The sequence below is a fragment of the Hyla sarda genome, chromosome 1, assembly GCF_029499605.1.
Source record: "Hyla sarda isolate aHylSar1 chromosome 1, aHylSar1.hap1, whole genome shotgun sequence".
Classification (NCBI taxonomy): domain Eukaryota; kingdom Metazoa; phylum Chordata; class Amphibia; order Anura; family Hylidae; genus Hyla; species Hyla sarda.
Window position 1 is genome coordinate 386,203,230 of NC_079189.1, and position 12,602 is coordinate 386,215,831.

The 12,602-nt window shown below is 42.5% G+C and overlaps 1 long non-coding RNA gene across 2 annotated transcripts; it reads right to left on the minus strand.

The window, feature by feature from the left end:
- Positions 1–251: 251 nt before the first annotated feature.
- LOC130276202 (uncharacterized) lies at positions 252–11,302 on the minus strand. 2 transcript variants are annotated; one of them, XR_008845046.1, is made up of 5 exons: positions 10,847–11,302; positions 4,204–4,256; positions 4,041–4,112; positions 427–541; positions 252–305 (listed from the first exon to the last, which is right to left on the minus strand). It is a non-coding gene; the product is annotated as an uncharacterized LOC130276202 (long non-coding RNA). The 2 variants fall into 2 exon arrangements; XR_008845047.1 differs by lacking the exon at positions 10,847–11,302 and adding an exon at positions 6,433–6,517.
- Between the last annotated feature and the right edge of the window lie 1,300 nt (positions 11,303–12,602).

Consider the following 12,602-nt stretch of genomic DNA (forward strand, 5'->3'; position numbering starts at 1 on the left):
CCTCAATCATCCCAATTAATAGGTTGTCATCAATCAGGATTTGAGGCTCGTCCTGCTCCAATTGAATGGTCGGCCGAGCGCCACCCTGAAAATAAAAAGGTTTGGAAATGTATTTTTTTTTTTTATAAATATCTTGTATTCAGTTGACTATATAATCAATCAGATTGGTTATCTAGAAACAATGATTATTGATATAGGCAACTGACTTTAAAGTACTCACAAACATAGAATATTTTAAAAATACTCACAGGACCACGTCTTTTGCCTTGGACCCTGAGGCCTCTTCCTCTGGTTGGTGCGGGACACTATTTAAAATAAAATAATAATATTAAATTACCATATAACTAATATTTAAAAAAAAACAAAAAAATTATATATATATTACACACACACACACACATATATATATAATTGAAGAATACATACTGGTTCAGGCTCTTTTGAAGGCTCCTGGGAGGCTTGGGGGGCTGTTATATGAGGGACAGTTTCCCCTTCTGCGGCCCAGGATGCATATGAGGCTTTGAATACCCTTAGGGACAAACTGAAAGACCTACTTAATGGCAAAAGTGCCAGGTCCCTACAGTTTCTTAAACATAAACTCTACGTACATGGCGATAAGGGAGGCAAGCTAATAACCACAATGCTACGCAAACAGAGAGAGAAGTCGTTTATACAAAAGATCACTACCCCAGAAGGCACTTCCCTCACCTCCACTAAAGATATCGATGGTGCCTTTACAAACTACTACTCCTCCTTATATAATCTACCATCGACGCATACCCCTTTGCAGGACAGGTTCTGATGTATCTCTGCCTTTCTAAGCAAAAAAAAACTCCCAACCCTCACCCCAGATGATGCAGACCACTTGCTCCGACCGTTCAGACTACAAGAAATTAGGGATGTTGTCTCCTCTTTCCTCCCTGGGAAAAGTCCAGGACCGGATGGCCTCACAATCCTCTACTATACAAAGTTTATTGATATCCTCGCTCCCCGCCTCACAGATATGTGTAATGCACTGCTACAAGGTGAGCGTTTCCCTAAACAATCTCTGCAGGCATACATTACGGTTATCCCGAAGGATGGGAAGGACCTGTCTCTTTGCACTAGTTATAGACCGATCTCCCTCTTAAATTATCTCCCTCTTAAATTTAGATGTGAAGGTCTGGGCTAAGCTGATCGCAACCAGGCTTAGTAATTTGCTACCAACATTGCTAAATCAGGACCAAACTGGCTTTGTGAAAGGGAGAGAAGGGAGGCATAATACCCTTAGAGTCCTTCATGCCATCCAGCATGCACATGACTCTCAGACACCTATGATCCTTCTCGGCACCGATGCCTAGAAGGCATTTGACAGAGTGGCATGGGACTTCATGGAACAAACCCTCCTTGCATTTCACTTCCCTCCCCAATTTATAAATGCAATCTTTTCCCTATACACCACGCCCTACGCTCGCACTAAAATTAATGGCACGCTCTCGCCCCTTTTTTGGGACGAGACAGGGCTGCGCTCTGTCCCCATCTCTGTTTATCCTGACAGTGGAGATGCTTCTTCAGGGTTTCAGACAGGACCCGGAGATATCTGGTCTTAAAATTGCCTCGCAGACACATCTAGTGTCGGTGTTTGCAGATAACGTTCTGCTTCTGCTCACAAACCCTCGCAAATCTGTACCTGGGGTACTCCGGCTCCTGTCAGCCTTTGGGGAGGCTGCCAATTTAAAGGTGAATTTCTCTGTCTGAAATTCTCAATATCTCTTTACCTGCACACACTGTCCACGATATTAAATCCCTCGCCCCGTTTTTATGGATCTCAGTCTCTATGAAATACCTTGGCATCAGACTGCTGAATAATTTGTCCAAGTTATTTAATTGTAACTTTACACCTCTTTTGCGTAAACTGAAATGAAACTCATATGACTTGCCTTTTTTATCCTGGATGGGTCGTAAGAATCTCTTACAGACTTATGTCCTCCCCATGTTTCTTTACACACTATCTACACTCCCGATTCACCTCCCCAAATCCTATCTCCTGAACCTTAAACGCCTATTCTCAAATTTTCTTCGGAAGAAAGGGAAACCGCATTTAACCCACCCTGTCCTGACACATAAAAAACAACATGGAGGTCTGTGTCTCCCTGATGTTGAGGCGTATTATAAAGCGATCCACCTGAAACGGTGGGTGGAGCTGACAACAGGTAAAGGTCTTCTACGAGATCCAGGCCTGGAAACTAGACAATTAGGGGCCCGTTATCTTAGTTTGTTGTGGATCCCCCGGAGGGCGGAGATCTCCGTGCTTCGTAACACACTCCTAAAAGGCACCCTACTAGTTAAATATAATCTCATGACCCCCGACTCTGGCCAAAAGGAGGTCCCCCCCATAGCCCCGGCCTTGATAATTCCCCAAACTCTTGGACCTTTGGGAGGCTGCATTAATCTTCTCTGGTCCGAGATACCCTCTACCACCTTGGTAGATCTCCTACCAGATAAGATGATATTGAGGTTTTCCGGTCTCTGGTGCGATCTCACCCCTCTGCTTCACTCCATGCTCATGCAGCTAGACAAGCGTGCTCATCCTTCTTGAAAGCATTTTCCATTGCCAAGTCCCTTACGTGGATAGACGAGCTCTACATTCATGGTGCACAGGGCAAGTTGAAACTCTCAGTGTTTTATAAACATCTTATTCAGAATGACAGCTCTTCATACCCTCTCTACCTCCAGTCCTGGGAAAAGGAACTAGGCATTACTTTAATCGATGACCTTCGCCTGATGCTCTGATGTTCCCACGGCTTCTCTCGTTGTATAAAACTCCGGGAAAATCATTTGAAACTGCTAACCAGGTAGTACAAAACCCCAGAGGCTCTATTCAGGTTAGGAGAGAGGTCGAGGCCACAATTAATTCAGTCTGTCAGAGCTCCATCTCCCTTAATATGGCCACTATAGCATTAGCTCTACCCACTTTGTTCAAACCATCAGTTCCCTCTCTACCCAAGCATATGCTGGCAGCTGCTAAGTTGTTGGTTCCACTGCTGTGGAGACAGAACCCCCCCCCCCCCAAGTCCCAGTGGGTCGAAAAAATTAATCAAATATGCCGTATGGAGGAAATGACTAGCTGGCACTCACACACACATATTTAAAACTCTGTGGCAGCCGTGGCTCTCACATAAACTCAGACTCGCCGCCCCATCTGGATAGGCCCTTTACTGCTTACATGTAACCTTTCTCCTCTCTGAACTTAAGGTTGGTGCTCATAACCTTAGCAGTTCTATTCCACCCCCCCCCCCCCCTCCAGTTTCTGGCTATATGCCAAAAACAGACATTTGCCCGGCCGGGTGATACATTACCCTACTCCACAACCCCTTCCCCCGTACCTAATAACCAAGTTCCTCTCCCTATGGTTAAACCCTTTTGCATCTCCACACCTGTCTTAGTAGCCACTTATACACCTAGGCTTTTCGCTGATGTAGATATTGTTGTATGATTATTTCAGTATTTAAAACAATTTGTATTTTTTATAGCCGCATCAACATAGGCGCAAGGAAAGCTCAGGCACTGTGTCCAAAAAGTGCCAATCAAAAAAGGTGATTTATCTTTTGGGGTTCATTGTTCGTTAGTTATGTGATAGTTATGTTATGTTTAACTTGTTGGCGATGCTGCTTCCACCTACATCTGTATTGGCATGCCTCTATCTGATGACCATACTGTGTAGATTCTGCTGTGTATGGAGACATGACCGCTGAATTCTTACATCGCATTGTTATTGTTTTACTCAATTTCTTATGACTTTCAATAAAAAGAGATTTGTGAAAAAAAAAAATGTTTTAACATATATGATGTCAAACATTGACAATAAAAGAGATAAATCACCTTTTTTGATTGGCACTTTTTGGATACAGTGCCTGAGCTTTCCTTGCTCCTATGTTGATGTGGCTATAAAAAATACAAATTGTTTTAAATACTGAAATAATCATACAACAATGAATAATACAGTGCAAACATTATAAAAAATCCAATTCAATAAAAAGAAGAAAAAAAAGTACACTCACTGTGGGTCTGGCAGGTCTTCGCTCCATGTTGCCTTCATCCGATGACAAGGAGGAGGATTCCTCTTGTACAATCTGAATATAGAATAAAAAATTAAAACTTTTTTTTTAACTTTATATTTTGATATTAAACCAAAAAATGTTCACATAAAAAATGATGACTCACTTTTTTGGAACTGCTTTTAGGCTTCATTTGCTTCTCTTTACCCATGGTTATACCTAAAACAAAGTTATGGCACTTGATTATTAACCCCATAAGGACGCAGCCCTTTTTCACCTTAAGGACTGAGCACTTTTTCGCAATTCTGACCACCGTCACTTTAAGCATTAATAACTCTAAGATGCTTTTACCGAATATTCTGATTCAGAGATTGTTCTTTCGTGACATATTCTACTTTATTTTGGTGGTAAATTTTCGTCATTACTTGCATCCTTTCTTGGTGAAAAATCCCAAAATTTCATGAAAATTTAGAAAATTTTGCATTTTTCTAACTTTGAAGCTCTCTGCTTGTAAGGAAAATGGATATTCCAAATACATTTTATATTGATTCACAAATACAATATGTCCACTTTAGGTTGGCATCATAAAATGGAGATCTTTTTACTTTTTGAAAAAATTTGAGGTCTTCAAAGTAGAGCAGCAATTTTCAAAATTTCCATGAAAATTGCAAAATCTGAAGGGCCAGGTGTTACAGAACTACAACTCCCAGCATGCCTGGGCAGTCTAGGCATGCTGAGAGTTGTAGTTTGGCAACATCTGGAGGGCTACCGTTTAGGCACCACTGTAACAGTGGTCACCAAACTGTGACCCTCCAGATGTTGCAAAACTACAACTCCCAGCATGCCCAGACAGCCTTTGGCAACCCACTGTCATGCGCTGCCATTGGTCAGAATTCATTTCTGACTAATGGCAGGGCATAGTAGGAGATCACAGCACTGCAACCTCGCTCCTCTCCCTCGGGATGATCGGGGCTGTCACTGACAGCTCAGATCATCCCCATTTTCCGGGTGATCGGGTCACCAGAGACCCGATCAGCCCGGAATAGCAGAAAATCCCATGTCTGAATAGACATACGATTTTTTGCGATCGCCGACATGGGGGGGTCTCAGGACCCCCCTCGGCGATGTGCCGGGATGCCTGCTGAATTATTCCAGCAGGCATCCCAGTCCGGTCCCCAACCGGCTAGAGGCAGGGACTGGAATTCCCATGGGCGTATGCATACGCCTTACGTCCTTAAGGACTTGGGGTGCAGGGCGTATGCATACGCCCCATGTCCTGAAGAGGTTAAATATCAGAAAAATATTGTATACCATATACAAAGCATTCATGCACCACCACATGGTCCAAATTGAAAAGCCAGAGTTCCCTACCACAAGCATTCTTGACCACATACATGACAGTAAAAAAAATTCGTGGCCTGCAAATACGTAAGCACATGGTGGCCATACACATGCTGCAGAGTACCACCACACGGTCCAAATTGAAAAGCCAGAGTTCCCTACCACAAGCATTCTTGCCCACATACATAAAAAACAGTAAACAAAAATCCGTGGCCTGCAAATACGTAAGCACATGGCGGCCATACACATGCAGCAGAGTACCACCACACAGTCCAAATTGAAAAGCCAGCGTTCCCTACCACAAGCATTCATGCACACATAATGCAGACATAAAAGACTGCAACTACAAGCACATGTTCAAAAATATATTAAAAAAGAAAAGTCAAAATTCATACTGCATAGCATCCATCCATGTACCCTATTTCCGTTTTTTTTTTTTTGCGAGGATTGATTTGGATTCCTGTCTCTGGCAGGCTTGTGGAAATGTGCTCTTCCTGCAGGCTCGAGATGAAGAGAGGGGTCCCATGTGACTTCAGGGGCTTACTGAGCATGCTCAGTAAAAATAACATCCGTTACAATAACGGACAATAACGGATGTATTTGCTAATGTCCGTCATGCCATAGACTTCAATGTTAAATAGTAACAGACATTATTTTATCCGTTTGTAGTTACGGAGGAAAAATTAGTGCATGTTCAGTCCAATCTTCCGTCGCCCAAAACGGACGTTATTAGTGACGTAATAAAACGGATAAAGACGGATGATAATTAAATCTCATAGACTTGAATGGAATTTTTTAACGGACCTTGTAAAGTAGTTTGAAAATATTTTGCAACGCATGTTGGCAACGGAAATTTTTACGGAAGAATATCATAGTGTGAAAGGGGCCTAAGACACTACAATAAAGAGTTTTTCTTTGGCAATTCAACTGTGGGTGAGTGCAGCTTTTTCATGTTCTTCTTATTATTGCATTCGTTGCACTATTCCTTTTTATGACAAGCTGGCACCCCCTCATTTGGTTTAGGAGTACAAAGTATATCGAGACTGTGCTATACCTAGCTTTTTTCAGGTGTTGTGCATGCTAAAAGTGCAGTGCCTGATTGCCACAATCCCTCTTTGGTTTTGTATAGTCCATCATAGTATTTCCCTTCCCTTTCACTTCTTTCTCTTATCTCTTTGGACCTGCGTCATCCTCTTGGTCTTGTCCTTAATGTAAGTTTGTGATTCTTTGTTCTGCTTATATTTATAATATAATACCCTCCTTACTTGACATTTCTGTTTTATTGTAATTTTAGTATTCAAGGCTGTTCCCTCATGTTGAGTACATTGTATATACTGTAACAAATGACACTTTTTGTGGAGGTTAATAAACTTTTATTGAACCATAAAAATAGAGCCATGCCTTAGGAGCCGCTGACCTTCCTTCATCTTTCCCTTACTGTAGTGTTTAATATTTAATGTGCAGAACCTTTTTTTTTTCCAATACAGATATTCCTAGAATCTTGTGGAAACAACTCAAAGGAACCTATACTGGTGAGGCATGGACAACATAGATTAGCTGAGGCAAGAGTACTATTTAAGGTGAATTCATATTTTCAATTTTAGTTAGGGGTGATTTAGACCACACATGCACCTTTTGTTTAAATCTGTCAAAGGAGACATTATATAACCTAAGCAAAATTGTGCGTATCTGCCCAGAAAGTCACTATACAGTATTTTTTTTTGCGCGTACGCCATTGACCGTGTGGTTTAATTAACGATATATTTTTATAATTCGGACATTTCCGCACGCGGCAATACCATATATGTTTATTTTTATTTTCACTGTGCTTTTATGGGAAAAGGGGGGTGATTCAAACTTTTAATAGGGGAGGGGTTAAATGATGCTCCCATAGGGACCTATAACACTGCATACACTGATCTTTTACATTGATCACTGGGTTCTCATAGGAAACCAGTGATCGATGATTCTGCCGCTTGACTGCTCATGCCTGGACCCTTCTGCTGTCCTGTAAGCTGTTCGGGATGCCACGATTTCGCTGCGGCTATCCTGAACAGCCCACTGAGCTAACCAGCATACTTTCACTTTCACTTTAGACGCGGCTAAAGGGTTAATAGCGCGCGGCACCGCGATCAATGACGCGCGCTATTAGCCACGGGTCCCGGCCTCTAACACGCGTTATAGATCGGGAGCGGACACATGACGTTCCAGTACGTCATGTGTCCTTAAAGAGTTAATAAATAATATTTTCCTATATACTGTATAGTGACTTTCTGGGAAGATACGCACAATTTTGCTGTGGTTATATATTGTCTCCCTTGACAGATTTAAACAAAAGGTGCATGTGTGGTCTAAATCACCCCTATCTATGATTGAAAGTATGAATTCACCTTAAATGTAAGTTTTCCACCGGAGTACCCCTTTAACACATACGTCATGGAGAATTCCGGCCCCCGCCGCTTGCCGGGCGGGGATCGGACTGGGATGCCTGCTGAAATCATTCAGCAGGCATCCCATGCAAACGCCCAGGGGTGTCATCAGACCCCCATGTCGGCGATAGCGGCAAATCGCAATGAATTCACACTTGCGATTTGCGCGATTCCAGGTCATTACGGGTCTATGGTGACCCGGAATATAAGGGGGATCGCGATTGTTTAAGACACCTACGATCCCACTGAAGGGACAGGAGTGAGGTGGCATTGGTTCCACCCCTCCTATCACTGCTATTGGTTGCCAGAAGCGACGACCAATAGCAGATCGGGGTGGGGAGGTTTTCTTTCATTTTCCCCGACCTGCCCACCCACAATAGGCAGGGCAGGATGGGGAAACCTACAGGGACCGGCGCTGAAGATCCACTTACCCATCCGGAGGCTGCGGGCGACGGTGATCGGCGGGTGACGATGTCGTGCGGCTGGATCCTACGGAAGCCGGTGAGTTGCCTAGTAACATCTGGAGGGTACAGTTTGAGACCACTATACAGTGGTCTCTAAACTGTAGCCCTCCAGCTGTTGCAAAACTACAACTCCTAGCATGCCCACACAGCTGTTTGCTGTCTGGGCATGCTGGGATTTGTAGTTTTGCAACATCTGGAGGGCCACAATTTGGAGATGACTTTGCAGTGTTCTTTAAAACTGTAGCCCTCCAGATGTTGCAAAACTGCAAATCCCAGCATGCCCAAACAGCATACAGCTGTCTCGGCATGCTGGGAGTTGTAGTTGCGTACCTCCAGCTGTTGCATAACTACATCTCCCAGCATGCCCTTTGGTGATCAGTACATGCTGGGAGTTGTAGTTTTGCAACAGCTGGAGGCACACTGGTTGGAAAATACTTAGTTAGGTAACAGAACCTAACTGAAGGTTTTCCAACCAGTGTGCCTCCAGCTGTTGCAAAAGTACAACTCCCATCATGCACGGTCAGTACATGCTGAGAGTTGTAGTTTTGAAACAGCTGGAGGTTTGCTCCCCCATGTGAATGTACAGAGTACATTCACACGGGCAGGTTTACAGTAAGTTTCCTGCTTCAAGTTTGGGCTGCGGCAAATTTTTCACCACAGCGCCAACTGCTAGCGGGAAACTCACCGTAACATGCCAGTGTGAATGTACCCTAAAAACACTACATTACACTAACACATAATAAAGGGTAAAACACTACATATACACCCCCTTACACTGTCCCCCCCCCCCAATAAAAATGAAAAACGTATCGTACGGCAGTGTTTCCAAAACGGAGCCTCCAGCTGTTGCAAATCAATAACTCCCAGCATTTCCGGACAGCCACTGACTGTCCAGGCATTCTGGGAGTTTATCAAAAGCTGGAGGCACTGGCGTAGAATACCCCTATGTCCACCCCTATGCAATCCCTAATTTAGTCCTCAAATGTGCATGGTGCTCTCTCAGTTCAGAGCCCTGTCGTATTTCAAGGAAACAGTTTAGGGCCACATATGGGGAATTTCCGTACTTGGGAGAAATTGCACTACAAATTTTGGGGGTCTTTTTCTCCTTTTACCCCTTATGAAAAGGAAAAGTTTGGGTCTACACCAGCCTGTTAGTGTAAAAAAAAAAATTACACTAACATGCTGGTGTTGCCCCATACTTTTTATTTTCACAAGCGTTAAAAGGAAAAAAAGAACTCCAAAATGTGTGATGCATTTTCTCCTGAGTACAGAAATACCCCATATGGGGGTCTAAAATGTTTTGCGGATGCACAACAAGGCTCCAGAGTGGCTGGCTGAGGGTTGGCTGATGTTACAGACACCTAATGATAAATCTCCCCCGTTGTCATTATAATATTGTATGATACACAAGTCATTACACGCACATATTCCTGCCAATGCATGAATGAGTTTTTGACTGCCGACACTTGCTTGTTAAAACCCGTCAGCAGTCTTGACCACTGATGCTTTATAACTTGCATTTTCCAAGTTTGGAAAGTAAAGAGATCATTACAACTTTATCTGCATTACACACCAGATGAAACGTACGAACAGTATTTCAATTTTTTTTTCTCTTATTCCTTTACGCTTCCACTGTCCCTTATTTTTATTCAAGGCCCTACCCACTCCCCATTGGACCAAAGGCTGCTGCTGTCCCCTGGCCTATTCCAGTGCCCCCTGGGAACACTCTGGGAATAACAGTCTGAAAGAAAAGAAGGATTCTACACCAACATACAGTAGAAGTAGATTCATTACTGTAAGAGCAGTGAGACTATAGCATTCTCTTTCAGGGCAATTGGTCATGGAGAACTCTTCAAAAGAGTTATAGTAACTATGGTCTGGAGAAAGATTGCTGACCTATTGATTTTTTCTGATTACCAGATTTGGAGTCAGAACAGATTTGTTTTTATCTTAGATGAGAAAAATGGGCTTCTACATTGTGGGGTATATTTGCTTTTTCTTGGTACAACATTGCAGGATAATTGGCTAAAGTAGATGGGTAACTTTTTTATATCATTGCAAACTATATTACCATGTATGGTTGTAACATGAGAACCAGTATTGATCTAACAGTTCATAAATTCCTTAGGCTAGCAGCAGCTTGGCAGTTCATGCAATCTTGAGCTGAATATCATTCTCAGCCCCACTCCCTGCATTTTCTTAAAGGGGTACTCTGGTGGAAAACAATGTTTTTCATATTAACTGGCTCCAAAAATTTTACAGATTTGTAAATTACTTATATTAAAAAATCTTCACCCTTCCAGTACTTATCAGCTGCTGTATACTTCAGAGGAAGTTCTTTTCTTTTTGAATTTATTTTCTGTCTGACCACAGTGCTCTCTGCTAACACCTCTGTCCATGTCAGGAACTTTCCAGAGCAGGAGGTATTTGCTTCTACTCTTCTACAGATAGAGGTGTCAGCAGAGAGCTCTGTGGTCAGACAGAAAAACTAAAAGAAAAGAACTTCCTCTGTCGTATACAGCAGCTGATAAGTACTGGAAGAGTTTAGATTTTTTAATAGAAGTCATTTACAAACCTGTTTATCTTTTTGGAGCCAGTTTGTATCCCTTTAAGCAATTTCTTTCTTCTTAATGGCGTATTAGTGCTTAAATGCTTCTCTTGGTCTGGTCTCTGGGGAATGAACTCTTCCTTAGTTCTCTCATTATCTTTTTAGAGACATCATACAAGCATTCACACTACTTTTTTCTTGACCACACTGGGATATCACAATTAGTCTTTTTCTTTTCTAGTGTGATCTGTCTTCAGAATCTGGTATATGGTTCATTTTGGCTTCTCTTAAGTTCTCTCTTGCAGGGTCTTTCAAAACAACTGATTTTGGAGCCCAAGTTGATTCTGTAGCACCTGTTCAACATTAGTGAATGACATAGCCCCTTTGATTTCCCTTGTTCTTCACCATCAGGGTGGACCCACTGTGCACTGTTTGTGACCTTTTAATCTTCTCCATAATGCAAAAGCTGGAAACTGCCGGGGAAGACCAGGGATACAGGCAGATGGGGCAAGCTGAGGATATGAGTGGTTTTAGCGCAGCTAGTAGGGTCACACAAAGCAGAGCTGACTAGGTTAGGTGTTCAAGCTGAGCCGCTTATGTTACAAAAGCAGAGCAGAGGAGCTCAGATGCAGCTAGATGGAGTAAGCTGGAACTGAGGTGTGGTTGACAATGTGAGTCAGGTGCAAAGGGATCAGGCAGAGTCAGAGTCTTGAAGGTTTTGGTCAAATGCAGGAAATCAGAACATTCAGAAGCATTGGCCCTTTAAAAAATATTGAGGGAGAAGTTATAGGTGGGGATCAGGAAAAAGTGAATATTTTAAATACATTCTTCTCTGCTGTATTCACAGAGGAAATGTCATGTAAAATGCAGCAGGATAAGATAAACGCCCCAGTACATTCCTATTTAACACAGGAAGAAGTACAATTCCACCTAAAAAAAATCTAAATACACAAACCACCAGGTCCAGATGGCATTCAATGCTGTGTTCTAAGGGAGTTAAATAAAGTAATAGTCAGGGATCGTTTTTTTTTAACCCCTTAAGGACGCAGCCCTTTTTCACCTTATGGACTGAGCCGTTTTTCGCAATTCTGACCACCATCGCTTTATGAATTAATAACTCGAAAACGCTTTTACCGAATATTCTGATTCTGAGAATGTTTTTTCGTGACATATTTTACTTTATTTTGGTGGTAAATTTTTGGCGTTACTTGCATCCTTTTTTGGTGAAAAATCCCCAAATTTCATGAATATTTTGAACATTTTGCATTTTTCTAACTTTGAAGCTCTCTAATTGTAAGGAAAATGGATATTCCAAATACATTTTATTTTTATTCACAAATACAATATGTCCACTTTATGTTGGCATCATAAAATGGACATATTTTTGCTTTTTGAAAAAATTAGAGGGCTTCAAATTAGAGCAGCAATTTTCATAAATTTCATGAAAATTGCAAAATCTGAAGGGACAGATGTTACAGAACTACAACTCCCAGCATGCCTGGGCAGTCTAGGCATGCTGAGAGTTGTAGTTTGGCAACATCTGGAGGGCTACCGTTTGGGCACCACTGTAACAGTGGTCTCCAAACTGTGAGTTGCAGTTTGGCCTTCCTAGTGGTTGCCACAGTAAAGATCACTTTACTTTCACTTTCATTCCCCCCCCCCACCGTAGTTTCCCTACCTGAGCCAGGATCCAGCAGTCTCCAGCAACGATCGGAGATCCCCAGGCATCTTCTCCTCCAGGTACCGGCCTCCATCTTCTCCTCACGTTCCCCTCGACATCCAG